The sequence below is a fragment of the Macrobrachium nipponense genome, chromosome 12 (genome assembly GCF_015104395.2).
Source record: "Macrobrachium nipponense isolate FS-2020 chromosome 12, ASM1510439v2, whole genome shotgun sequence".
Taxonomy (NCBI): domain Eukaryota; kingdom Metazoa; phylum Arthropoda; class Malacostraca; order Decapoda; family Palaemonidae; genus Macrobrachium; species Macrobrachium nipponense.
The window spans coordinates 33,073,017-33,100,922 of NC_087205.1; the positions used below are offsets into that span (position 1 = coordinate 33,073,017).

Sequence of the window (27,906 nt, forward strand, 5' to 3'; positions counted from 1 at the left end):
AGAGAGAGAGAGAGAGAGAGAGAGAGAGAATGATGAATGGGTGGTTGACGAGTGAACTGCTTGTTTGTTGGGCGTTTTGGCTCATTGAGAAGCAGTCAGTCAGTGAAGGCATTCGGAGTGAGGAGCAGTTAGTCAAAGAAGGTATTCGGAGTGAGTCAATACTCTGAGTCGTCTGTGTTTTTCATATAAGTTTAGTTTTCAAGTAATCGAGTTTGTTGTACTTAAGTTCGTATGGTTGTCGAGTTGTGAGTAATTTGTGGTGTTTGATGTTGCAGATTGTTGTATAGTCTTGGTGATTGTTTGGTGTTTGTTTGTGTTAATGATTTATAGTGCTTTGTATGGTCTTGGTGTTTGTTTGTTTTGTTTTTGTTTTTTAGTGTTCAGTGGGAGTTGATGATAGTGGTTTGTTGTATTTTCACTAGTAGCGGTGGAGTTGTTTTTTGACGGCCATATTACGCTGAAAGCACAGCTTCTTGCCTCGATTGTGTTAAGTTCTGGGTGAGTAAATTTGTTTGAGATTGTGTTTTCTGCCTTGTTGAACCAAGTGTCCTGTTAGTAATTAAAGTAAAGAAAAGGGGAAAGTGTGGCTGGGGGAAATTTGTAAGTCAGGAGTGGTTAATGTAAATGTGGGGAGGTCTTGCTCGCTTTTGTTTTTTTAGCTTGTGATCCTGACACACATGCTGCCAATGCATGATAATTTATAGTCATTAGAAGCTTGAACATTGCTTTCGCAGCTTCAGCTACATTTTGCAGCTTAAATTTAGCAGTATATTTTCTTGCCGATCTTTTCTCCATAGCAAATAAGGGTATACAGTACTTTAATATAAAAATGTATCAATTCTATTCTACCTAACGTCATTTATAAAATTAATACGGTAATTATTTAGTATTGTATGATGGCTGAAATGTAAGCAAAACTGCTGCTTTTGTTTGGTTGCATTTGCACAATAAGCAAGGTGTTACTAAAGGCAGGGTTGCACATTGGCGATTTCAAACCGCGCACGTCGTAATGGCCAAAATTTGGTTCATTATGACTCCACTATCCTCTCATCACAACCAGTTTGTCACAAATCGTAACCAAGTTCCCGAGTGTGATGACCTAACGCCAGTGATGACGACTATGCAAGGCTGCCTTGCATAGTCGCCGCCATTCCGCGACTACTGTCAAAAGTTGCCATGTCGTGGCGCAACACGCAACAATTTCCTAATGGTCTCTCGACTTACGGCCTGTGATTACGCTAGTTGTAATTAGCAGTGGCAAGTTACGGCATTCATTACAACATATGCGCAGTGAGTTAGAATGTGTCAAGTACGTCAACAGCCTATAAATATAGTTCAAGGGCTTAATTCTCTGTATTCTTGATATAACCTGAGAACTTCAGATGGCACTGAATACAACGTAAACAAAAATTCATTCAGTAATGTAAATAAAGATAAAGTTTAACTTTTATTCACGAAATTTACATTGTTTTTCAACATGATTTTCTTTAGTGAGTTCAATGCAATCAAATTCAATTTATTAGCATGTTCTGAAATATAAGAAATGAAAAGATATGTTCTATTCTGAGTAAAATATATATTGCATTAAAGATTTTCAATAGGTATTCTAGATATAATTTAAGAACTTCAGATATAGATAAATATGACACTGAATTCTACTTAGAAGAAAATATATTTGGTAATTATATAAATATTTTTCAATTTTAAGTTTTGTTCATGGAATTTACATAGTTTTTCAACATGTTTTCTGAAGCATGAAAAGGCCTTTTCCTTCGGGTTGAAGATAGGACTTGAACCTACACTTTCTGGACTGACATCTGATGCGGTAAGTCTACACATCGAGCTTCCTTTCTAATTTTGTTTTTAGAATAACAGAAGCAATCCCACTCCTTCGTCTAGCAACAGGAGGAAGGAGACTTTGGCAATTAGGCAAGCCCTTCTCAGATCTTTGCCTTAATGCCTCTGACACTTAATATTTTTTCCCGTTTTTTTTTCGTATGAGTTACGATTCCTCACTCTTAGGAAAAGGCCCAGAAGTCCGACTCTTGATCCTGCAGTTCTTATACTCCAATTAGATTGTCAGAGGTGTGGCACTAGTGCCTCCTCGCTCTTTCGACCAGGAGGAGTATCCCAGGTGTACTGAACTCTAGTCAGTTCAAGAGACTCACTCAGATTCCTCCCTCCAATACGTGAGTCTTCCTATTGTAAAGGACCAAGGGTTTGTATATTGTGTAGGAAGTAATCACAATTTTTAAAAGTAAAATGTACTTTTCCTAACTATACAAACCTTAGGTCCTTTACACTAGTGCCTACCTCATGCCAGCTCTCAATCTGAAACCTGGGATGAAAGGCAAAGTGGAATGTTTACAATTAGGCAGGCGGGTCTCCCCACCTACCTGACAGTAGTTACTGCCTAACCACCTTGTTGAAGAGTTTTAACAGACATGTTCCAGCTTCTTCAGTTAACAGTTCCTATTGTAAAGGACCCCAGGTTTGTAAAGTTAGGAAAAATACAATCTCCTTTAAAAAATTGTGATTTTTTTCCTTTTTGTACGAACTGTGTAAATATATAGTCTTTTAAGATTCAGAATACATCCAGTTAATATGAGACAATTCTTTTGTTTATCCCTCACCTCATAATTTATGTTATGACAATGTGTACAGAATTCTGTATATGGACAATCGACAAGGAAAGTCAGAATACAGTTTTTTTTTTTAATCCTCGGACATAATATTGCTCAATAATGCCACACCTGGCAACTCTAGAAAGGGGGCGGAGCGTCAAATCCATAGCGTTTGTTGCTTTGTAGATTTACATTAACTTTACTTCTTAAATATTCTGTATAAGCCCTATAATCATTTATACTTGAATGTAGAAACAGATACTATATTATTCATTAATGTTGATTTGGTAACGTCAGTTCAAGGTAGAATATCGATCATCCTTTTTTAAAGCCTGCTGTGAACCCTTACTTATAAGTAATGTTTGACACTAAACTGACGTAAAATTCATGCCTAATTGAAGACGGATCTTAAAAAATGAGAGAAAAAGTTTTAAAATTTGGGCAGTACTTGTGGAAATTGTGAGGAACAATACAGTAAAGAATGAAATATTATGACGAGAGAGAGAGACCTGCAAGCATAGGCCTATTGATAGAGATACTTAACTCATTTGAGAGATTGAGTGATAATATTTTTTCAAATGTTTCAAAAGTCGGGGGAGAGAGAGGGGGAGTGACAGGGATGTGGTGATGGGGAAAGAAACTTGGAGGAGAGAGTGCAAGCATAAGCCTATCCATAGAGATACTTAATTCACTACATTTACTTTGAGATTGATATTTTTTCAAATGTGTTAAAAAAGTTGGGAGAGAGAGCTTGCTTACGTGAAAGCATAGGCCTATTTATAACTACTTAATTTAATTATATTTTCTTTGGGAGATTTAGTGATAATAAATATTTTCAAAGTATGTTTTAGAAGGAGAGAGAGAGAGAGAGAGAGAGAGAGAGAGAGAGAGAGAGAGAGAGAGAGAGAGAGAGAGAGAGAGAGAGAGATTATAGTATTGGTAACGGACTTGTGATGGGGAAAGGCAGAAGAAAGAGCGGTGAGTTGGTGCAGATACCTGGGAAACAGGGTGATATGGCTGCCAAGATCGTGCTGCACTATGCTGGCTAAAATTTGAAGGATCATAATATTCATGTTAATTCTCTTACGAAATTCATACCCTAAACTTGATTTCATTCGACAGTTGCTGTAACATTCCAAGATTGTAAAAAGACGTGGAAAATTTCAAACAGAGGCTGCGGTCATTCTTGCTCTCTTGGTATAGTCTGTACTTTTGAAAATCGGTTTTAATCCACAAATCATTCACGTAAAAAGCTGTGTTAAGTAAAAATATCTATTACCACAAATAACTCAATATGTATTGCACCGACAAAGTTTTATATCGTGCAAAAAAATGCTTATGTGTTGGGAGAACTTTGGGCCTCGTGGCAAAGTAATGTAGTCGTGTAGGCTAACTACGACTGCTTTGTAATGGGAGTATAGCCAGAAAATCTTTTGAGCTGACATGCTACTTTAACCTTGAAAAAAATTTATTTTTAAAGACAGTAGCTTTGTAAACAGCAACTAACATTTGATCCATGTCAATGTCAAAGTAATGAAAGTGTGAAATCCGTTACGTAAGCCAGTATCCAGTGACTTGCGCTTTCCCGCTCGAAGTTCTATGGCTCCTCCTCACATCATAGAAAACGCTCCTGCGGATGCAACTAGATTTGCTCAATCTACCTTAGCCGTCGCAACACTGACTGCCATTGACGTCAGGTAATTTTAAATGCTTTGGAATACAAACATAAATTTGTAGAAACTAAAATAATTACATTAACCACTTACGATGATGCAATAATATTCCCGTTCATGAAGGAAAACGAGTGAATATTGTCGTCGTGATAACTAGTACTACAATCAGAAATTCACATTCTATCTACCATATCTCTATGAACGAATCCATCTGAGAAATTCCAATTACTTTGGACATATATTGTGTTTTTAAGTGTCTGTTTTGTAGTTTTAACTTATATGATATAATTTGCAATGTTTTTTTCATATTCTAGAGTAAATTTAGAGAGATTATGTCTTTTCAGTAAAAACAAATGGGAAATTCAATGAACAAAAGCTAATGAAAACTGTATCTTCACTTTTCTTGCCGATAGTACACTCGGCAAGGAAAGTTAGACAGAGTTATTTTAAATCTTCCAACATATATTGTTCAATAATGCCACACCTGGAAATTTTAGAAAGGGGGCGGAGCTTCAAAACCCTAGCTAGCATTTGTTGCTTTCTAGATTTCCATTAACTCTACGCCATAAAGATTCTGTAGAGGTTCTATAATCATTTATACTTGATTGTGGAAACAGGCTCTATATTCGTTAATGTTGGTTTAGTAAAGTCAGTTCAGGATAGAATATCGGTTATCCTTTTTTAAAACCTACTGTGAAACCTTATATATAAGTAATATTTGACACTAAACTAACGTTAAATTCATACGCAATTGAAGACGAATCTTAAACAATGAGACAAAGTGTTTTGAATTTTGGGCAGTACTTGTGGAAATTGTGAGGAACAATACAGTAAAGAATGAAATATTATGACGATAGAAAGAGAGCGCGCAATCATAGGCCTATCGATGGAGATACTTGATTCATTATATTTACTTTGAGAGATTAAGTAGTGATAATTTTTCAAATGTTTCAAAAGTGGAGAGAGAGAGAGAGAGAGAGCATAGGCCTATCTATAAAGATACTTAATTCATTATATTTACTTTGAGAGATTGAGTGATATTTTTTCAAATGTTTTGTTAAGTGACGAGAGAGAGAGAGAGAGTTAGGAGAGAGCATAGGCATATCATAAAGATACTTAATTCATTATATTTACTTTGAGAGATTGAGTGATATTTTTTCAAATGTTTTAAAAAGTAGAGAGATCGAGAGAGAGAGAGAGAGAGAGAGAGAGACGAGAGAGATAGAAAAAAAGAAGAGAGAGAGGAACAAAGGAGAGAGAGAGACTTGTTAGGCCTATCTATAACTACTAAATTAGAAGGATCATAATATTAAAGTTAATTCTCTAAGAAACTCATACCTTAACCTTGATTTCATTCAACAGTTGCCGTAACATTCGAAGAGTGTAAAAAGACGTGGAAAATTTTTACACAGACTGCGGTCATTCTTGCTCTCTTGATATAGTCTGTACTTTTAAAAATCGGGTTTCATCCACAAATCATTCACGAAAAAAGTTGTGTTAAGTAAAAATATTTATTACCACAAATAACTCAATATGTATTGCGTAGGCAATGAAAGTTTTATATCGTGCAAAAAATGCTGATGTGTTGGGAGATCTTTCAGCCTGGCGGCAAAGAAATGCATTCGTGTAGGGCTGTAGGCTACTACAAACTGCTTTGTAATGGGAGTATATAGCCAGAAAATCTTTGAGCTGACATGCTACTTTAACCTTGATAAAGATTTATGTTTAAAGACAGTAGCTTTGTAAACAGCAACTAGCATTCGATCCATGTCAACGTCACAGTAATCAAAGTGTGAAATCCGTTAACGTAAGCCAGTATCCAGTGACTTACGCTTTCCCGCTCGAAGTTCTAGGGCTCCTCCTCACATCATAGAAAACGCTCTTGCTGATGCAACTAGATTTTCTCAACCTACCTTAGCCGTCGCAACATTGACTGCCATTGACGTCAGCTAACTTGAATCCCTTTGGAATACAAACATGAGTTTGTAGAAACTAAAATAATTGTATTTACCACTTACGATGATGCAATAATATCCCCGTTCATGAAGGAAAACTAGTAAATATTGTCGTGATACATAGTACTACAATCAGAAATTCACATTCTATTTACCAGATCTCTATGAACAAATCCATCCGAGAAATTCCAATTACTTCGGACATATATCGCGTTTTTAAGTATCTGAACGGTTTTGTTTTGTAGTTTTAACTTATATGGTATAATTTGCAGTGTACTTTCATATTCTAGAGTAAATTTAGCTGTATTATGTCTTTTCAGTAAAAACAAATGGGAAATTCGATGAACAAAAGCTAATGAAAACTGTATCTTCACTTTTCTTGTCGAGTGTAAATTGCAGATATTAACTCTTTTGGCAGCAAACACCTCCTGGAACTCACAGTTCAAGAGCATATTTTTCTCTTTTTTGTCAGTGAAGAAAGTATTATATATGAAAGCAACTTATTCCAGTCCAGTAAAGAAAGTTAAGATATGAAAGACAATGTATATTAAATTTCATTCAATCTTGTAGTGAGGCATTTCCTATAATGTGCCTTGAGTGGCACATGTAGATGGTAATGAAAACTTTTTGTAGTGTTCCTGCAGCCACAGTTTTATTGCTTTCTGCCTTTTATGTTTCAGTTGTTCCCTTTGATATAATTTCTGCTTGGGTGTTAAACTTCTCTGACTCATTTAGGAACACATTTAAGAACAAATCTTACAGGCAATTACTATTAGCGTACAAGTGACTCATTTGTTTTATCAAAATACTTTATAATAATCATAATATTGCACTTCACCTTATAATAATCATAATATTGCACTTCACCAAAAACTGCGACATGTTAGGTATTCCCTGAAGAACTTTTAGTTATAGTAATAAAATCTTTTCTTAAATGAGATGAAAAAATTGCTTCTGAAAAGTAACTGAATTATTGTCATTGCATGAATTTTGCATGTTTATATGCCTGGATTTGTTCATGGCAATTCTGTTATGTGGCACAATAAAAGATAAGTTTATTTATTACAGGTATCAGGTAGATTACTCAAGAGCAGGGGTCCCCAACCTTTTTGCGTAAAAGGGCCACATTATCATTCGAAATACAGATGAGGGCCGCATACTAGAATTATCCTTACTATCGGAGAAAGTTCACATTTATTTGTATATTATTCATCTTTTGAGTTTAGTTTAAGTTAAGAGTCTTACACTCTTATGCCAGCTATTGCTACGAAGGTATTATTCCTATAAATTAAAAAATCTTAATAGTAGCTCATGTTTTATTGTAGAATTTGTGCAAGAAAATAATGAGTTTTTTGAAAATTCTATATATCTTATCTTTAATGGGAAACTTGATGCTGTATCTTATTTGCAAGCTTAGATTGCTATTTCTACATTTGTAACAGAAAGTCTCAAAATTTGGTGAAGATGCTCATCAGTAAGCTTAGATCTAAGTTTTGATTTTACTAGTTTCATTTTTGAAAATGTTTGCTCACAGAAGATATATGTACTACCGAAAACTGAAAACGTGCCAACAGCAAACTTTTTTAAATCAGAATATTCTTCTGGTAGACTGGAATAAAATTCCAAAAGGCTATTGTCTTGAAACGCGGTTTTCAGGGCATCATTGGCTTGCAAATCAATTATTTGCATTTGATAAATTCCTGGAATATCTTCTGGCAATACACTGAAAGGGTTTTTAAACATTTGAATTTCCTGCTTATGATCATGGAAGTCCTTAAATTTAGTTATTTATGGATTTATTTATTATTATTATTATTATTATTATTATTATTATTGAGAGAGAGAGAGAGAGAGAGAGAGAGAGAGAGAGAGAGAGAGAGAGAGAGAGAGAGAGCATTACCCTTATATTGCTCTGAGGGCCACACTGAGTATCATTAAGGGCTGCAGGTTGGGGACCCCTGCTCAAGAGAGTAAAAATTATTAGCTCTCATAGGGCTGGCTTCCAAAGGTGAGTTAATAATTCATACAAGTTTTGTGGCTGACAGGATGACTGGAGGAAATTTCTATACTACAGTAGAATACAGTGTGTCAGTTTTTTATTTTAGGCAGTTGTTGTTGAGTCCTCAAGGATTACCCTTTCCATGATCTATCTAGAGCTCCATGGTGACCAGACCAATGTCAAAGAATTCTTTTAACTGGTCTTGTGGCCAGGTATTGTGTCGTAATGATAAACATTATAATGCGTGATAGAGTCGTAATTATAAACATTATAATGCGTGATAGAGTATAAGTGGATTCGGGATAAGAGGGCACTTTCTATTATCCTCAGTGAATGTTAATACCCAGTTCACCTACGTCAAAAACCACAAGACAAAGAAGAGGTGATTATGCCTATACGCACCGTCATATTGTTCACATACAACGAAAATCTGACCAAGCTGCCATTCCTTTATGTTGGCCAATACAGGATGATCCCTTACCCAAATCCCATGTCTTTTCATCAGGGAAGTGGGAGGGTTTTGAAGACTCAACAACAACTACCAAAAATAGGTTTTTCCTATGCAAAACCTGTTTTTTGATAGTGTAGTCGCTGTCTCATTCTCAAGGAGCTTTACAAAGAAATTGACAGGTGTCGAAAAGCTCTCTTTGAATTTTAATCCCTGTCTCGTCCTCAAGGAGCTTTATAAAGAGTTTGACAGGTGACAAAAAGTTCTTGAATTTTAATCCCAACCACCCCAAAAAAATTTTCAGTCTAGGGTCAAGCCACTAGTTTCTAGGCCCCATTCTTTATTCCAAATACCTTTAGGTCTGGTAGCAAAGAACAAGAAACTAAATGCGAACTTACATTTTTTAGGGTGAAGTTCTATGGTGACTTGCCTTCTCCACCGATAGTTAGCATACCCACCTATTAGGAAGACCCGTGGTTTGCCGCTGTAGCACCTATGAGTCAAGACTATCCATGCTACCTAACAATACATGGTGTAGTTGAATTTGTTCGAGCTTGTGGCAAGTGTTGCCAGAGTGTAGGAAAATACAGACCTTTTGGGATGTCTGCCTCAACCTCTAGGTAAACCTTAAGTGCTTGAACCGGCCATAATGTTTTGCCTGCTAATTCTTGTTTACTTAGAATAGGAGATCTCCTTCTTAAAGGAATCCCATCCTTGGCCAGGAATGAGAGGCCAGAGGACAATAATAATAGATGGTCAGTTTGCTAATACAAGCTCCTGATGCTAATGCAATCAAGAAGCTCGCATATTATAGCGTGTGAGTTGTGGTTGTATCAGGTCCACTGACTTGGGGCTGACCGAAGTTTATGCACCTTGTTCAGATACCAAGTAATTGGAACCCTTCTTTGATGTTCTAAGGACTGCAGAAGGTAAGTGACAACTTCTGTACTAGAGTCAAATAATGAAGTCATAAATCAATGGTTCTGTTAATGCTGCCTTGTAATCCATGATTATTGTAACTGCAAGGCATTTGTCTTTAAAGGATAAGAAATTTTAAAATTGTTTTCCTTGGATATTTGACTTGGCTCTCAGTATGGATATAATGTAACTCTATCTTTCATACATACTGGTTTTGCCAGATATATGAAGTCTTTCATTCTTGCACTAGGTACCTAAATTTTTGCGCTAGGTACTAGCAATGTTGGGCTAGTCCTTTTCACGGTATAGATAATATTTAGGAAAATCCACCCATGAAGGTCTTGGCTTACAAAGGGGGATCCATAAATGACTTTCCCTCCTACTGCCTAGGATAAAACGGTGGAAAGTTTTGGAATTTATCTCTTTGCCCGTTGTTAAAGTAATAAGAACCAATGCCTGTTTGGCCAATTTGGGGCTATTAAGTAAGCTGTTCCTTAATAGCTTAGGCGTTTGTTCGACACCTTCAAAATCTGGAACAATGGAGGAGAAGGGTATATTGTCCTCTATTTGTTCCTGTCTTGTAGGAGGGCATCTCTAGCTGTTGCTTGCCTGGCAGTTTGTGATTCTCATATGTGGCTAATAGGTCCACTTCCATGGATTTGAGGAAGTATGTTGGCTGTTTTCTGAAAAAGAGTGGTTGTCCAACTCCACTCTGTTGAGCCTGTCGTTTTCCTTGATAGGGAGTCTACTGTTACATTGAGAGACCTGTTAAGGTGAATTGCAAACAAGTGCCACTTCTTTGCTTGCCCCATCGAATGATGGCTACCATTACCATACTGAGAGAAGGTATCATCCCAACCTCTTAATGGAGGACATTGCAGTCATGTTGTCTAGAACCAACCAAATGCCTCTTTTCTGGAGGTTTTTCTTTTTTGAGAGACAAAAAGACAGCCATCAGCTCCAGGAAATTGACACGACAATTCCTCAGAGTAGCAGAGCACCCCCCTATCACCTGATGATCCTCCCAACCTGCCAACAAGGCATCTGTGTGTACTGTCATTCATACAACACAGTACTGTCATTCATACAGATATAGAAATGAGAGTGACCTGTATTGCCAAAGATTCCTTCTTGGATCAAGGCCGAAGTATCTCCTCAACTTTTTTAATCTTTTGATGAGGTCTGTCGCACATCTTTTGTTGTGTGTGATAGCTAGAATTTGTTCACATTCATTTGTTGTAATCTGAGTTTTTTTGAGTATTGGATGTATTATTGATTCAAACTGCAACAAGCCTGTCATACGTTCTAATTGCCGTTTGGAAGCTTTGGGCTGTGCAAGGCACATTCTGAGGATTTGCCTTATTCTTTTTTAATATGATGGAGAGAGACGAGCCATGAAAAGTATTCCAACACAGTCCCAGCAATTGAGAGCGTCTGCTGGGTGAGTGGGATTTTGCCAATTTATCATAAAACCATTTGACTTTGGTCAGTTGATCACTGCTAGGTTTTTTCAGCACACTTTTCTTGTGATCCCCTAAAGATTGACCATAGTCGTCTAGGTGGGCTATTAGTTGTATTTCTTATTTCTTGAAGAACTACCATTACTAACTTTGTCAAACCTTAGGGTAATGTTTAATGTTTAGCCCACAGGGCATGACTTTGAACCCATACATATCTCTCCCTATCTGAAGCCTTAGGAAGGGGTGGAAGGGAACAGCGACAGAAACGTGTCAGCATGCATCTTTCAGATCTATAGTAGTCCAAGTTCCTTTTAGAACAACTGAACACACTAGAGTAATAGTAGTAATTTGGAAAATTTGGCAAACAATTTGCTTGTCCAATGTTGATCTAGGATCACTCTACATTTGGAGGAATCCTTTTTGGGGATACTTAAGAGAGACGTGTTTGGTCGCGAATATCTGCATGTTTCTCTATGGCTCCCATTAACAGGGCCTTTCTGCACATAACATTCCTGAGAGGGGTCTGGTTTTTGGAAGAATCCCTTTACAGCAGGGGGCTTGGGGCATGAATTTTCCCACCCCAGCTCATTTAAAATTAATGCTGTGCCCCCAAAAGGAGGACTTCAATCACCTTTGGTGTCATGCAGCCGACCCCAAACCTTACCATTTCTATTTGTATCCGCCTCTTCCTCTGCCTTTGATAGGCATTCCATTTGCTGCTTTTCTTTTTCCTATAAGACGGTCTTTGGACCTTGTGAAAAAAGATTTTCTTGCTGCTGTTGTTGTTGTTTTGTGAGGCATCATCCCTTCTGAACACCTACCTGTTCTTTGAGGAAAAAGAAAAAGAAAACTTTTGGGGTGGCTGAAGGCTTACCTTTTTAACCGAGCCTTTTTGGGTTGGGTAAGGGGAAGTTTTTTGGGTTGGGTAAGGGAAAGCTTTGAATTTTTGTTTACTAAATTCTTGTTTTTCCCTAAAGAAAGTAATCTTGTACAATTCTGTTGGCAGGCTTGCTCATAAAGTTTTAAACCATAACAGACTTCTCAAACAGGTCCTTACAGAAAAGGTTATTATGTAATATATAAGGAAGTTAATTGTGAAGTGACTAGTTGGAGCCCTCCAATGTTAAAATGTGTACTTTTATGCTCCACTCTAGAAAGTCATACAATGTTTGCCATAGGGTTCTCATAAGACTTTTAACCACAACAGCAACAATTGTTTTGGAACAATTAGGAAGCCTTTTGATGGCATCTTCCAGCAAGGTGGTAGAGGTTATAATACTAAAGAGGTGGATACTAGTATGAAATTCTGCAAGGCTGTCGCCTCTAAGATCTTCTCATAGGGGTCCCCTTCAGAAGGGAGCTGTAGCATTGCCCATTCCTAGGTGGAGTTTTCCGAAACTGGGATGACTGAGGCAAATTGTTTTAATTCTGCCATTGTCTCTGGTCTTTTAATCCCTAGAAAAAATTCTGAAGATCTGTCTTTACAAGATTAATAATTTTGAAAAAGAAGGGACAGAATGCTGGCACTCCTTAGTGAGCAACTTTGGTCCTGGTGAAGGGTTTCTTCTATAGTTTTCAATGTTATGAACACAGGTAAGAAGACCGTTATTGTTAGTGGTCTTTCACATGTACAGCTTCTTTCATAGTGTTTCTCTCATTAATTAGATATTTATTATATAGGGAGAGAAAATGCGCACAATGCATCTAACCAAGGATCGTTAGCATCATCAGGTATGAGTATTGGAGCCCCTATCATGTTTTGATTTGAAGTTTTGTATGTAGAACTGACCAATTAGTGGCTTCCAGTCGGAATTCTAGCATTAGACCTTATTTGAGCAGCATTTGCATCCCCTCTCACTTTTGGGTTGCAGAATGCAGTACTTTTACACTTTGGAGTTTACTGGACTAACATATATTCTTTTTCGGAATCATAAATCATGTCCCTCAAACACTGCCGTTCTGTGGCAATGACATTTTCTGATGTTATTCATAATTTCCTTATTAAATTGATCAGATGCTGCAAGCTGTTTATCCCGTTTGGGGAAGCTTGCATATTTTGACTGAGCTTCAACAACTCAACTGTAAATGCCTGTTACGAAAGGGGCAGAAGTCCTGGGTAAGTTACAATACCCTCCAAAACTAGAGTAATTTCAGTTGGAGTCATGTGGATCATAGTATCCCTTTTGGTGGAAAGATCCTCTTCATTATCGATAGCTGTATGGGGATAGAATTCCTTCTAGAAGGTTTCTCCCAAGGCTAGCTGAAATTTGTGTCCCTGATCCATGTGGGTTCAGCTGGGTCATTTCAGTGGCATGCCCACTTCATATTCCAGAGTAAAAATTTCTCCTCCATGCAAAAATTCCTTTACTTCCTCTGTGGGGTTAACCTGGGAAGTAGTAGGAAATGATGTTACTGGGTTTTTGCCCAAACATAAAACACCTAGGAGGTACTGGGGACTGATGTTACTGAGTTTTGACCCAAATATAAATCTTGATTTGAGAAAAAAAGGTTACCAATATATCTGCTGCCGGAGTTTTGCTGGAAAGATATTATTTCTCATTTCCTTAGTCCTACTGAACCCTAGGAATCATTGGGACAGCTTAAAAATGATCTTTTTCATTCCTGAAACGTGCTGCCAGTAGCAAATTTTCATTGTTTTTATACCCATGGCACAAAATGAACCGAGAAATTTGATACAGAGCACGTGAACTGGGGTCCTGTATAAAGGCAGCCCTGCAGTAATATAAAGCAAGTTGTTACTAAAAGCTAGTTAGTATTAAATTATTAATGAGGGACACCTCTGTAGTTCCTCATACAGTTTCCATATTTGTAATAGATTCTAATAGAAACCTACGTTAACTTAAGTCCTTTGAGGATTAAGTTAGTTTTCAGCCATTTATATATGGCTGTAGTAGTCCTTTTGTTCTCTCTTTCACGTAGTATAGGTTATTCTGATCCTGATTAATGAACTCTCCTTGAAAGGTATGGTATTAACAAGGTGTATTTTGCAGCCTTCAAGTTAGTCTACTACCTCATGGCATATTTGGTTTACTTTTTTTGGTCTACTCTTTAAAAACACTAACTTACTAATATGAAAACATATACCTAGCCTATCACCTAGTCTAGGTTATATTGTCCAATAAATCTAGCTTATTTAATTTCCTTTTAAGGATTTGCACCTGCTAGCCTACAGTATTAAGACAATTCTTAAATATACAGGCTATATGAAAGGAATAATGTCTGTAGCCTTTTAAGTAATCCTAAGGTCTTTGGTGTGAACTTGGGCTACTGCTTAGGCCCATAGCCTTACATGATATGTCTTTATCTGAAAGGATTATCTTTATTAATATAACAATAATTGTGGAACATTTCTTTATGTAAAACTTCTAAAAAGAATGATAAATTCTTCAAAACAGTTTTCACTTCTACAAATAGCTAACGATCATAATAAAACATAAGAAGCACCGACATGTGGTGACCAAAAAGCCGATTAATGGCTTTTCACCAATCATAAAGTCATTGTTTCACAGTCTAAACTAAAAAATTTTATACTCAAACTAAAAAAATTGTATACTCAAAGTTAAAATTATGCACTTAGTTCTCAACTTTAATGTGTCCATGAACTTAAGTAATGAAATCAATAAACAAAGAACAAAATTCTCTGAGCTAGCAATCCTAAATCATAAGTGCCGATGTGTGCTGGTAAGAAAAAAAAAGCTGGTTTACGACTTTTCTCGGACATTAAAATCATTGTTCACAGTGTAAATTAAAAACAATTTTTACTCTAACTTAAAATTATACACTTAGCTTTCTGCTTATTTATTTCCTTGAACCTCTGTAATGAAAATAAAAACCGAAGAATGAAATTCTTGAGCTAGCATAACTTTCATAAAATCATTATTCTACAGTCTAAAAAAGCAGATTTAACTGGAACTTAGAATTATGCAATTAGCTTTCAACTTAAATGTTTCCATGATTCTCTGTAATGAAATTGAAGTGCAAAATCTTCGGAGGCCTAGTTTCTCTATTGCCCAGAGGAAAGAAATGGCAGCTTGGTCAGATTTTCCTTGTATGTAAACAATATGACGGTGCGTATGTGGATAATGAGTTCGTCTTCTTCTTGCTGTTTTTGATGTAGGAGAACTGGGTATTAGTATTTGCTGAGGATAATATAAAGTGCCCTCTTATCCCGAGTCCATTAATACTCTATCACGTGTTCTCATGTATATCATTATGACACAATACCCGACCACAAGACCAGTTAAGAGAATTCTTTGACATTAGTCTGGTCACCATGGAGCCCTTGATAGACCATGGAAAGGGTAATCCTTGAGTACGAGACAGCGACTAAACTATAAAAAAAACGTGAGTTAATTGTCTCGTTCTGGAATAGCTACAGTGCTATATTCTTCTACAGACATCAGAGTTTTCTTATTTGGTTCTTCATGTGGCTCTTAGGCTTTGAATTAATAATCATAGCCAAAAAGTGAGAAGTTGAAAACTCAAGAGGGTATTGTGGTTCTTACATGAATATATACTATATGTATATGGTATGTAGTTAATGTACATGTTAAATGATCACAGCCGAATGAGATATAATAACAAATTTATGATTATAAATTTATGTAGTTAAACACAGGTAAGTAACTTTTAGGAGCATAGCGGAAGCTAAGAATAAGATGAAAAAACACTAAGTATATTTCTTAAATTTCATAAATTTATCTCAATTATTGGATCACTTTTATTTTTGGGATATACATTCGTCTTATACCTAGAAAAATAAATTTTGTTCACTGATTTCACCATTCCGGTGTACCTACCATTTAATGGGACATGTAACAAAGAGCTCTTTTGAAATTTACTTTAGAAAAAAAGGAAAGAGTAAAGACAATAGCAACAAAGATGATAAGTGTCACAAAAGAAAAAGGAAAAGTAGAAAGTTATATGGAAAAAGACAATAGTAAAATAAAAGGAGATAAGAAGTCTTTTAAGATTAAAAAAAAAAAAGACAATGGAGTGATCATGGGAAGGTATGTAGAAATCAAGTGGGATGAAGGATTGCTCTAACAACATCAGTGACTGAACATCTATGGCAATATTGTTTATTGCTGACCCCCTGTTGTAGGAGAGTAGTGGAGGACACAGACCAGTGATAGAATGCCTGTGAAATGGATCCACCCTAATGGGCTGGAGGATTACCTCAGCGAGACTGATTCGGTGTAACAACTAAGTATTTTACCTTTTTCTTTTAATGACTAGGTACTATGCCTTCTTCTTTGATATTGCCTCTTACATTTTGTTTGTAGCAGCCCAAATATACAAATACATTAATCCCTAGTCCTTCTGAAAAACCTTATTTAAGTTCCGTGTGAAGTTTTGTTGTCGGTTTGGAATGGCAACAGCAAAAATGATAAATGGTAATAATAACCTTATATATCTCAAGTGTGTCTTACCCACAGGCTCCTGAGTGAAAACTGCATCTGTCCAGTGATTCTGAATGAATAATGATAACAAGATCAGTGTCTACATCTCCAAGTGGATTTTTTTTCATAATGTTTTAGTTCAATACAGTGGCTTCATCGGACAAAAAAATTTATTTATTGTTTTACTTTGATACAGTAGCTGTATTAGACTAAGGCCTTTTATATGTTTGAGGTTATTTTTATTCTGATACAATAAATGCATTAGACAGAGGCCCTGGAATATTTTTGTTTTATTTATTTTATTTTGATACAATTATTGTCTAGGATAGACTTTATTTTTTGAAATTTTTTTATTTTGATACAGTACAATGGCTATACCTGAAAAAGGACTCTTATATGTGATGTAAGTGTTATCAAATATAACAGTGATACCATGTGACAATTTATATAGAAACTGGAATAAAGCTGATTAGTATTTAATGGAACACATGGATAAATAAAGTTTGTAATTGTCTTCCGAGGAGCAATTATAAATTACAGTCTTAAAGAAAATAAATTATTTTTACATTGTAAATAAATTATTTGACTTTGGTTGTACATCCAGTATTGTAAGAATGGGTCATGCTATTTATTTTATATACAAAGTGAGGTCATTCATATTGTTAAACCAGACTATTTTTTGTTTAAATAATTGTGCCTTTACAGATACTGATTGATTTTGAATATCCAAAATTTACAGATAAATTATTGGAACCATGTTTGTTAATGTGTGCAATATACTGTACAGTACTTATTTTTTATTTAATTGTCCTTGAATAACCAAGAGGCTGGATTTAGGAGGGCGTATGCCCCCCTTTTTAAATTTCAATAATGATTTTCTTTGACCTGACTATTTATGATTTGCCCATACATGAGTAAATAAATTATGTTTTCTTTAGTTTTTATTACGACAATAAGTATTATAAATGAATATTTATAATAGCCATTAAAATCATTGTAGATCTACTAAGGTATTTTCAGAAGAATCTGAGATACGCATAAAAATGTTATACTGGATAGTTTGTTGCAAAGGTCTACTTAGAGGCAAATAATTTCTTGGAAGGAATATTTATTCTCTTCCATATGTTACTTTCGAAAAGATAAACAAGTTATTTTTTGGGAATTCATATTCTTACAGCAGAAAGAGTATCTTGTTTTGCAGGGCCATCCAGTGGCACACTATTGGTAGATATAAAAGTCTGTATTAGGAAGGAAACTCTTGATGATGGAAAGAAACTTCACTTGATAAAGAACAAAAAGCCAGAAAGTACATTAAAGTTTCTAACATGTGCTTACCCAGATAAACGACGACCAAGTGGACATATGATGAGATCTGTCTACCTAGTTGGTTTGGAGACCTATGACTTCTTGTTTTATTCAAAGTCTGAAGATGGGTTGTTTTGTTTGGTTTGCATCCTCTTTCCAATTCCTGCTCACCATGGTCTCATTACAGGGCCATATAGAAATTGGAAAGATGCAGTGTCAGACATGAAGAAACATGCAGTGCTAGAATAGCATAGGGATTCAGTGGCCAACAGCTGAGAATCCAAGCCAAAGGATTGATGTTCAGATAGATAGATCAGCAAGGGAAAAAATCCAGAAAAAAACAGAGAAATTCTTGCTTCTATAATACTCTGTGTTGATTTCTGTGGACGTCAAGGACTACCTTTGAGAGCTCACAGAGATGATGGCCTTTCAGGCGATGGAAGTCAACAGAACTTGTGGAACTTCCAAGCTCTGCTAGCCTTGACTAGCAAGACAGACAATTCAATACAAGATTTGTATTGAATGTAATGTACATTTCTACAACTGCACGAAATGATTTGCTAGACTGCAGTACATACAGGCTGAAATTATAAAGGAAATCAAATCTCAGAATGCAGGACCTTACTTAGAGATCATGGCTGATGAAGTGGAGGATGCATCCAACTGGGAACAAATTAGAATAGCTCTGCAATATATAAGAGATGGAAACCAGTGGAAAATTTGTTCACCCATAACTGGTGATGCTATTGCTGAACAAATTCATGACATCACCCAGGCAGGACTTGACCCACAAATGTGTTTCTCACAGACATATAATGGAGCAGGTAACATGGCTGGGGCACAGAAATTTAAAGAAAAACCTGATAATCCTAAAGCTCAGTATTATCATTGTGTATCACATGACTTGAATTTAGTCTTATCTATAGCTTGTAATATCCCCCAGATTAGAAACATGGTTGGAACAATCCATTCTCTTGGTGTATTTTTCATGTATTCGCCTAAGAGGCAGAGGCAGCTTGAAGCATGTGTTACATCATGTATTTCCAATGGCATGAAGATATCAAAGACCAAAATTAAACCATTGTGTGAGACAAGGTGGGTTGAGCGCCACACAGCTATTGAGGACTTGAATGAACTTTATCCAGCTGTTCTGGATAGATACTCTACATACAATTATGACCAATGAAGCAAAAGACTTGGGAGGTAAAACTGTGACTGAGGCAAATGGGCTGTATTCTCAGCTTGCAATGTCTTCATTCATTACAGCATTTCAGTCGTGTAGATTTGTATTTTCATTCACAAAGCCACTAGCCAGGTTGCTTCAGGGAACCGAAATAGATCTAATTAATGCCGATCAGAAGATTTCCTTAGTCAAAGAGGAATTGCAGCAGATCAGATCAAAGGTTGATGATGAGTATAAATCTATCTTTAAATAGCAGATGAAGCTAGTATTGAAATGACCACACCTCGTCAGTGCAAAATGATGTAGAGGAGATTATGTATTGCTTCAGAGATGATATGCCAGATGCCTCTTCATTTAATGCTGAGCTGAGAATATAGATGAGACTAAGGGTCAATCATGAAAGTAAGCCAGATAGTTGTGCCACCGCAATCATCCATCCTGAATGTAACAATTAATGTTTCCTAACTTAACCACAGTATTCAGCATTTTGCTTGTAACTGCTGTAACAAGTGCGACAGTTGAATGTTCAAACTCAACACTTAAATTTGTAAAGAATCCCTATCGTAATGCCATGGGCCAAGACACATTAGTTGCTTTGGTATTATTATACATACACAGAGATAGTCCTCTTGACTATGACAAATTGATTGATATGTATGCATCGGTAAATCCCAGAAGAATGCTTTTTATCTGGATCCATGCCAGTATATTGCCAAACACGTATACTGTCGAATTATAATATTTTTGCTAATTCTAACAGAGGAACAAGGTTTTAAAATTTCTCTACTTATTAATTGTAGATTATGCATGAAATTATATTTAACATTACATTGTCTCAGTTAAGTAAGGAATAATATAAGGTCTATCACTAGTCTATATATCTGTAGCCATTGGAGAAGACTTGTTAAAACATGCTGCACATCATTCGGGTAACCTTGAAGACGACTGTATACTTACACTTGAGCTTTGTAAATAAGTATCCATAAAGTATTATATAAAAGTATTAATAGTTGTGAAAATGTGTCATTGTAATGAGGAACTATTGGTACATACAAACAATTCACGGGCCCCCTTTCCAGAATCTCTGGATCCGTTCCTGATATGGTAGCATCTCTGCATTGAGTGAAAGGGCCGAATATTGTCTGCATGACAAAAAGAGCAGGGCTGATATATATATATATATATATATGATATATATATATATATATATATATATATATATATATATATATATATATATATATATATATATATATATATATATATATATATATATATATATATATATAGATATATATATATATATATATATATATATATATATATATATATAGAGAGAGAGAGAGAGAGAGAGAGAGAGAGAGAGAGAGCACATTTCATGATACCTGGTGTACCCTGGGGAACTTTTGTCCTGTAGTGTTAAAAGGCTTATGTTTTATTATTATACAGAAGATGAACCCTAATATAGAACAAGTCCACAGGGGTCACTGGCTTGAAATTCAAGCTTTCACAGAATATGGTGTTCATATGAAAGAAGTAACAGAAGGTACATAATAGGAAATACAGAAAGAAATGTTGCTTATCAGCACCGAATGGCCTTTTTAGCCCCACAGCTCAAACTTTGAACCTGGATATCATTACAGCAATCAATCCACATGACTTATCAAGAACGTCAAAACACCAATTACATCTCTGTCTATGAAAAAGAAGCACGCTAAGTGAACTGTTCTGTTTCATCACCACTATGTCTAAAAACATAATACGCAATTAGTCTCTTGAATGGTCTGATTACTTAGAAGTTTTCAGTAATGAAATAATAGACGGAAACTGGGAAACAAAGATTGCAGGTGACTGAATAGGTTAACAATGTTTTTTCAACTTTCCAGCAAAAATTTCACCTGGTCAACTACTTAAAGCCACAAACAGGCATCGCAATAGTCACTTCTCCTTCTACACAACCGTGTCATGTGAAGTAGGAATTTGAAAAGACAATGACACTGTCAAACATAGGAAATAAAGAAATATATCTCATTGTAATGCACTAAAAATTGTTTTTTCATACTTTTGGATAAAAAATAATGGATATTTTAAAGTTACCAGGGCCTCAGTGAGGACTTGGTATGTAATATATATATATATATATAGATATATTATATATATATATATATATATTATATATGTATGTAGTGTGACAGATGACCACCAAAGCACAAAAACGCTTGGCATGTGAATTGGAGATTCTAAGAACAGCCAAACGACTGAATAAGTTATTGTTGTGGGGGACATCACTGAACTTATAAGCAATGACAAGGTGATCTCGCAAGAGCACTTAGCTTTTAGTCTTGGTAGTATCATTATTATAAATTGTATTTTTTATGACCGTCTTGTCTCATTTCTGGAATCAATCCTATGACACAAGCAATGATGTTATCACAATTATTATTATTATTATTATTATTATTATTATTATTATTATTATTACTACAGCAAACAACTAATATCATCATAGCAAACTCTTCAAAAACAGTAATGCAATTATGCTCATCATAATAATAATAAAAAAAACAGCTAAATACTACCATCAGCAATGAACAAAAGAAGGAAAATCACATCCACTGCAGGATCTAATTACAAAATCATACGCAGCCCCGATCTAAAAGTGGCTGATAATATCATGAAGAGATATTCGACATGAATAAAAGTCATGCTTAACGTTCCCAGCATAATTACAAGCGATTATTTTCCCTCGGTCTCCGAGAACGCGCATCGGGAATATTTCGTTCATGAGAGAGAGAGAGAGAGAGAGAGGGGAGGGGGGAATTACAACGCACGTCATTATTATCGTACAGATTCAGAGGAGGAGGGGGAGGAGAACGAAGGGGGAAATGAAATTTATACCAATCTTCTAATAATGGGAGGGGGGTTCGTTTCAACACTGCTGGCTGACTCGTTCTTCAACCTTTCCCCTGCCGTCGCCCTCCTCTAACTCACCTCCTTCTCAACAATCATCTGCCCCCTACCCTCTCTCTCCTTCCCCCACCCCTATTATTACTAGCCCTCTTCCCTCCCCTCTACTTGCCCCTACCTCTTCCTCCTCCTCCTCCTCAACTGCTAGCCAGCCAATTACCTATTATGAATATATTTAGCCCACGGGTACTTTATTCTTTTATAACAATCACGGGCAAACAGCATCAACATTCATGCCTTTAATTCGTTGCATTGTGGATGGCCATTTTTACAGCGCCGAAAACAGCGGTGCCAGCTCTCGAATTACCCTTCATAACCAAGCACGGGGAGATTCGATGCTCGCCACAACCGACGGAGGGCAGCCGGGAGGGCCGTTCGAACCTGCGGAGCTCTGGCTCAAGGCTCGAAGTCCCTCGTCCCCTAGAAGGGCGGCTTACGTCCCGCTGGCCCGGCTATCGAGTTAATAGGGCGCGCGGTACCTCAATTTGTGAAATTTCCAAAAGACATAGTTCAAGTTTTGGAATGGTTTGGGCAGTGTTTTTGCAAAAGGGCCTCCGTGCGATGGATATCCTGCCTCTCTCTCTCTCTCTCTCTCTCTCTCTCTCTCTCTCTCTCTCTGCGCTTGCAAGGCTAAGCAGCCGTGTAATTCACTCTCGTTCGTTCCCACTGATTCTCCCCCGCCCCCTTCTCTCTCTCTCTCTTCTCTCTCTCTCTCTCTCTCTCTCTCTCTCTCTCTCCTAGATGTTAGGCAACGGATTCAAATACTTTTCATTTCCCATGTCAAAGGCTCTCTCTCTCTCTCTCTCTCTCTCTCTCTCTCTCTCTCTCTCTTCCTCTGTGTTATGGGTTCAAATATTGCTATTGCTTAAGGGGGAAAATAATGTTTAAAAATAAGATTTTAAAAAGCATCCCGACAACTTACACATTAAAATATATGCCTACAGTCATGTACTTCCTAAAATATATTATTTTATATAATAACGATATGATGCTTATGATCATGGTATGATGAGAGAGAGAGGGGGTATATATATATATTATCATATATTATATAGATATATATATATATATATATATATATATATATATATATATATAATATATAATATATATATATATATGAGAGCCGAACGAAAATCTATGAAAGCGTGTTCGTGAGCTGTTAATTGCATCGCCATTCCATCAAGACTTGGAGAAATGATTGCTGTGCTGATGCTGCTGATTGCTGACGTCCATCCTGCAGATCGCTGACGGCGGTGCTGCCAGCCGAATGTTGGTGCTTTTAATTGCTGACACCGCATGTGCTTATTACTGACGTTGCTGTATCGTTGGAGCTGTTAACAGAGACTGACGCTGTTGATTGCAGACAGTATTGTCTGATCTTCTTGGCGATGCTGATGGCATTGGCTGACTGCTGACGCCCATTCTGCTGATTGCTGACACTGCATATACCTATCGATTGCTAGTGCTGACGACATTGGCTGATCTTCAATGACGATGCTGAAAGCATTGGCTGACGCTGCTGACTGCTGATAACAGCTGCTGATGCTTTTGCTGTTCCATTGCTGTTATTTCCGTTCTTCGAAAGGTCGCCGTTGCTGCAAATAATTCCGTAATAACAGTAAAGAATTTTCCTCTCGATTTAGTTGAATTAATATCCCACTTCTTCAGGCTCATCAATGAAATTGAGAGAGAGAGAGAGGGAGATAGAGAGAGGGGCGGGGGTATCGTGATTGTTAATAAGATAAATAAATCATTGTGAATATCCAAGTAATGAAACAAAATTGCTTTATTCCAAAAGAAGTAGCAAGTAAGAGTAAGACACCTATTCATGAAGAAGGAATACATTAATCTAGATGAATGAAAGGGGTGTTATAATAACCGCAAGGGGAAAAAATTAAAACGAATAATAGCAAAGATAAACACTGTATCCGTGTACTAGAATATTATGTTGCAGGAAGCCCACTGAAATTTAAATTTTTTTCAAATTTTAGTGGGCTTCCTACAACATAAGCCGAATTAATGGTTTTGCTTCTGATCGTTGAGAAAAAATATTTTCGAACCGTTTCCTATGAAAAAAATAGAAAAACAAGGTCTTTTGTTTTGTTGAGAGAAGTTTTGAAAAATTCTATTAAGAAGATACGTATTTTATGAATAAATTTAACGTGCATTAAATCTCCATATACTGATAAGAATGAGCGTATTTTATGAATGATTTTTTTTACAGTAATTCTCCATAGCGATAGGAATGAGCGTATTTTATGAATGAATTTTACTTGTGTAACTCTCCACATAATTGGCCGTTTACTTTAGACAAAAGCGAAATACCACTCAGTTGATTCTTTATCGAAACTCAACCGCCGCTTGCACCAGACGCCTCCACATCACTGTTATACTCAAGCCTCAATACAGTCATTATTCTACAATATTCTGGGGTATTCTTTTACCCCCAAAAGGGTCTCAATTTATTCATTATTCTTCAATATTCTTGGCAATTCTCATTCAGTCATTATTCTTCACTAATATTCTAGGGTATAGGAGGTGTATGAGAAATTAGAAACTTCATTAGAGGGTCAGAAGATGATCTACAAAATAGCAAAAAAGAAATAATAGAACAGCGAAATATCTGACCATAGAGCATCACTCACTGGATATGAAGTGGCGATCTTCTTATCGAGTGTGTGACCCTCGAGCGGCCATATTGAAAGGTCTCGGTCCAGTTCATGGTACTATACGTTATTACTATTATAATTTTCACTATTATTATTTTTATATATTTTTTACTATTATTATTATCATATTAATGATATTAATATTATTATCTTTACTGTTGTTATAATTATGATTGTTGCTGGTATTGTTATTATTATTGTTGTTATTATTATTATTATTACTGGACCCAATTTCACAGAGAAAATTACCTTACAAAAACAGGTTAGTCTAAGCACTCCAACCATTGTGGTCAAGGCCTAAGCATCTGCTCTTGGATCTATGCAGTGTCTAGCATAAATGGTTCCTGTAAATTACAGGACTTTCTCAGCATACAGTCACAAAGCACTAACTAAACAGTAATGTAAAATCACTCGACACTAACATTCACAATACACTTACTCACTAAACACTCACACTTACTATACACTCACACTCACTAAATGCACACTAACTGTACAACCATTAAACACTCATAAAACATTAAACACTCACTAAATACTCACTATACCATAAACATGCAGTAAAAATCCACTAAACAATCAATCCTAAAAATTCATTAAACACTAAACAGTCACTAAGCATTCACTAAGCACTAAACATTCACTAAGTATCACTACACTAAACACTCACTAAACCCTAAACACTCATTAAACACTAAATACTCACTAAACCCTAAATTCTCATGAAATTCCTACACACTCATTAAACACTAAACAGCGAATGAACATCCACCCATCACTCATTAAACACGCAAATAAACACTTACAAACTAAACACTAACATTCACAAGATATTCACTAAACATTCACTGAATACTTACTAGACATTCACTAAACACAAACATTTGCAAAGCATTCACTAAACCCTAAACATTCACTGAATACTTACACACTAAACATTCACTGCTCACGAACATTCACAAGGCATTCACAAAACATTAACTAAACATTTACTAACATTTAAAACATTCACTTAAACCCTAAAGACTCACTAGACATTCACTGAATACTTACACATTAAACATTCACTAACACTAAACATTTGCTAAACACAAACATTCACAAAACATTCACTAAACCATAAACACTCACTAAACATTCACTGAATACTAACTAAACATTCACTAAAGCCTAAACACTTACTGAATACTTACACACTATACATTCACAAGACATTCACTAAACGCTCACTAAACATTCACCAAATACTTACACAATAAACATTCACTAAACACTAACATTCACAAGACATTCACTGAATACTTACATAATAAACATTCATTAACATTCACAAAAACCCTAAAGACCCATTAAACATTCACTGAATACTTACAGAATAAACATTCAATAATGTTCACGAAACATTCACTAAACCCTAACCACTCAGTAAACATTAACTAAACCCTAAACTAAACATTCACTAAAGAATTAATCATAAGCATTCACTAAATACTTACTAATTTAACCCTAAACATTAGCAATAAAACAAAGTCAAAAAAGCACTAATCCCCTGTTCAATTTGCGGGTTACCAATCCTTTAAAAATGGCTGCAAGGTTTGGAGCATAAACCCAATATGGGTTTATGCCCGGAAAGGGTACAGTAGATGCAATTTTTTGCACTAAGGCAAACAATGGAAAAAAATCTCGCGGAAAGACAGAGAGGGCTACATCTAGTATTTATTGATCTGGGGAAGCCATATGATCGGGTACCTAGGAAAGAAGTGTGGATAGAAGGGTGTTTCAAATGTATGAGAGAGAAGGGTGTTTAAAAAAAGTATGTTAAAATAGTCAAGGATATGTATGCTGAGCTAGGAGCACTGTGGGAACAGCAGAAGGTTCAACTCTCAGCCCCTACATCTTCGATCTTGTGATGGATGTTATTACATAAGATGCCATAGAAGAAGTCTCATGGAGTGTGATGTTTCCTGTTTTGGTGGACCTGGCTAGAGAAGGGGTGGAGTTAGAGTTGTGGAGACAAGCACTTGAAGATCGAGGTTTAAGGATAAGCAGAGCTAAGACAAGATCTGCGGATGGGAGGGGAGGGAACACAGGGTACAGTTAAATTATGTTTAGACGACTTCAAAAGGGTTACCACTTTCAAGTACCTTGGGTCCTGTGTGATGAAGGATGGATGCATGGACTCGGAAATAAACCACAGAATACAGTGTACTTGGATGAATTGGAGATCATTGGGAATATTATGCGACAAGAGGATTAGCGCAAAAGTAAAAGGAAGGTTATATAAAAGTGTAGTTAGACCAGCGATGATGTATGGGGCTGAGACGTGGTCAATAAAGAAGGCTCAAGAAAGGAACTTAGAAGAGGCAGAGATGAGGATGTTGAGATGGATGTGTGGAGTCACGTAAAGGGATAGGATCAGAAATGATTATATTAGAGGGACAGTCAAAGTGGTAGAAGAGTACAAGAAGATACACCGAAGAAGATTACAGTGGTTTAGTCATGCGATGCGGAGAGAGGAGGCTCATGTGTGTAAAAGAGTCATGGACATTGAGGTGGTTGGGAGGAAGAGGAGGAGTAGGAGAAGGCCAAGCTGCAAATGGAAAGATACCTCAGCAAATGACACGCGGGAAAAACGGTTAAGAAAACAGGATAAGCAGGATAAAAGAAGACGGAGAAGGCTTACATGGAACAGCGACCCATCCATATAGGTAAAGGCTAAAGACAAAGAAGATTCTGAGATAATTCTTTTTACCTCCTAAAGGATCTCAATTCAGTCATTATCCTCAATATTCTGGGGCAATTCTTTTGCCCCCAAAAGGGTCTCAATTCAGTCATTATTCTTCAATATTCTGGCGTAATTATTTTGTCCCTAAAAAGGTCTCAATTCACTTATTCTTCAATAAACTGGGTTAATATTTTTGTCCCCTAAAGGGTCTCAATTCAGTCATTATTTAATATTCCGGGATAATTCTTTTGTCCCCTTAAAGGGTTTCAATTCAGTCATTATTTAATATTCTGGGATAATTCTTTTGTTCCCTTAAAGGGTCTCAATTCAGTCATTATTTAATATTATGGGATAATTCTTTTGTCCCCCTTAAAGGGTCTCAATTCAGTCATTCTTTAATATTCCGGGATAATTCTTTTGTTCCCTTAAAGGGTCTCAATTCAGTCATTATTTAATATTCCGGAATAATTCTTTTGTTCCCTTAAAGGGTCTCAATTCAGTCATTATTTAATATTCCGGGATAATTCTTTTGTCCCTTAAAGGGTCTCAATTCA

The 27,906-nt window shown here is 36.2% G+C and overlaps 1 long non-coding RNA gene and 1 pseudogene across 1 annotated transcript in view; one reads left to right on the forward strand and one right to left on the reverse strand.

Annotated features, from left to right (window-relative positions):
* Positions 1-17,293, forward strand: part of LOC135224773 (uncharacterized) — a 406,804-nt pseudogene extending 389,511 nt beyond the window's left edge.
* Positions 17,294-23,092: 5,799 nt separating this feature from the next.
* LOC135224469 (uncharacterized) overlaps positions 23,093-27,906 on the reverse strand; it is a 291,914-nt gene continuing 287,100 nt past the window's right edge. Inside the window, exon 4 of the long non-coding RNA XR_010316751.1 lies at positions 23,093-23,553. This is a non-coding gene — a long non-coding RNA (uncharacterized LOC135224469). The remainder of the gene's footprint in view (positions 23,554-27,906) is intronic.